This window comes from Lynx rufus, unplaced genomic scaffold (assembly GCF_022079265.1).
Source record: "Lynx rufus isolate CCGP_SWC_20201006 ecotype Redwood Valley unplaced genomic scaffold, mLynRuf1.p SCAF_3, whole genome shotgun sequence".
NCBI lineage: Eukaryota > Metazoa > Chordata > Mammalia > Carnivora > Felidae > Lynx > Lynx rufus.
Window position 1 is genome coordinate 35,547,944 of NW_025814845.1, and position 2,273 is coordinate 35,550,216.

Here is a 2,273-nt window from a genome sequence, read left to right on the forward strand (position 1 = left end):
GTTATTAAGGAATCATATTTTTAAATTTTCTTAACTTTAGTTTTTCTTATTTATTTAAAATTTGACATTCAGCTCAATAATTTTCTTGTCATTATACAGTAAGCAATTCAATAATGCTTTGTTTTGAGAAAAGAAAATACCAAGGCCAAAATTCCCATGATCTGCATTAAAATATACTATTACATTGTCATATATAAAGAGTACTATAAGAGAGAAAATGTAAATAAAGTTTACAAATATAGTTGGTGAAGATCTAAAATTAATACCATTTGTAAATAATATACTTTTTTTGCTTAATTTTATATACTGCAGTGAGATGCTTAGAAACACCATAAACATAAAAGATATGTGCTTTGATTAATACCAACAATAAAGGGGAGTAAATATAATACCACATTAAAAACAATAAATTACTTAACAATAAGTAAATTATAAATATGAACATGAATATGAATAAAGTAAAATCTTACTGGAATACTTAAGAGTAAATTTTAAAAATTAGAAATATGTATCATTCTGGTAATAAACTTAGTGCTAAACTAATGCAAGGTAATCAATAAATGTAGTGTTGATTAAAATAAAAATTCTACACTTGATCTTAGCCAAAAGGCCGAGAAGCGATTAAAATAAAAATTCTAAAGATTCCTTTTAAGAGGTTCAAATGCAGTGTGTTTTCCATCTCAAAAAACCACAAGAATGCAATCACAATGGAAGCACTGAACATGAAAACATACTAAATAAACACTTTATAATAGTGGCAGCAAATAGTAAAGCGTGTCAGAATTTAATGAGTTTCTCTCACACTGTTTCTTTCCCTTTCTTCCATGACTATCTCAAATATACAGTTACTGTAAAAGTTTATCAATCAGAAGGCATTGCTCTCTAAGGTTCTGAAAATCAAGTGCATTCCCTATACTTAAAATGGTAATGATTAATGACAAGAAGGTAGACATAAAGGAAACACAAATGCATTAAATAAACAAGAAATATTTCTAAATGCAGTTCTCACACTTCTGTTGGTATAGGAACCTGAGTCATTTAGATCAAGTAGTCACTTCCAAATGCAAACTCTAATCCTTATCTTCTTTACTACTAGGTTATAAAAAGATCATTTGGGCCTTACAGTAAATGAAAACATTATTTTTAGATGATAGATGATAGATTAGATAGGTGAAAGATAGATAGATAGATAGATAGATAGATAGATAGATAGATAGATATAGATAGATAGACAGATGATAGATGATAGATAAATGATAGATAGATGATAGATAGATAACAGGAGAGGGACAGAAGAAAGAAAGAAAGAAAGAAAGAAAGAAAGAAAGAAAGAAAAGGAAGGAGGGGTGGAAAGGACAGAAAAGAAAAGAAAAGAAAAGAAAAGAAAAGAAAAGAAAAGAAAAGAAAAGAGAAGAGAAAGGGAAAGGGAAAGGGAAAGGGAAAGGGAAAAGGGAAGGGAAGGGAAGGGAAGGGAAGGAAAGGAAAGGAAAGGAAAGGAAAGGAAAGGAAAGGAAAGGAAAGGAAAGGAAAGGAAGGGAAAGGAAGAAGAGAAGAGAAGGAAGGATTTCATACTGAAAAATACCACAGAACTTCTCATAAGCATGTAGAATTCTAAAGGAGTTTTGCAATTATGATAATTGAACTCTGGCTAGCAGAGTAACATTGAAGATTAAGGGTCCTGAAGAATATGTTATACTCCCTGATCGCTAATTTAATATTAGACTCAAATTATTTAAATTAGACCCTTGAACTCACTTAAATCTAAGTAATTTTATTTAATACAGTGCAAATCAATAGTTGCCAGATGTGTGACTTTTAACTGACAAAAACTACATTTAAAATAACATAAAGTAAGACCCCAATAGCTTTTGCTTTTTGACTTCAGATATGTTTATATACCGGAATATATCTGATTATATAGTCTATATCAGTATATATCAGACTATATTGGAAGATCATAAGAACAGAGTTCTAGAAAACTCATCAGAGTTTTCATCAGACTAAGATTATTCACACTTAAAGCAATAGAGTTGTAGAGGTTTATTAAAGAAAATACCTCATCAGTATAAAAGCTATTTCCTTCAGAAGGTTTTAGAGATAAAATGTTATATAAAAGTTGAGTAAACAAGAGTACAGAATAGTCATAAAATATAATTTCCTTATATTTCATTTGACTTTGGATTAGTTATTGAATTTACCAGGCATTCCAAAATTTGAAAGGGATAGAAGGTATAAACATCATATTAAGAATGCTATTGAATGCCTGTGAAAAC

The 2,273-nt window shown here is 29.3% G+C and overlaps 1 pseudogene; it reads right to left on the bottom strand.

Annotated features, from left to right (window-relative positions):
- Positions 1-506: 506 nt before the first annotated feature.
- Positions 507-622, bottom strand: LOC124521494 (uncharacterized; annotated as a pseudogene).
- Between the last annotated feature and the right edge of the window lie 1,651 nt (positions 623-2,273).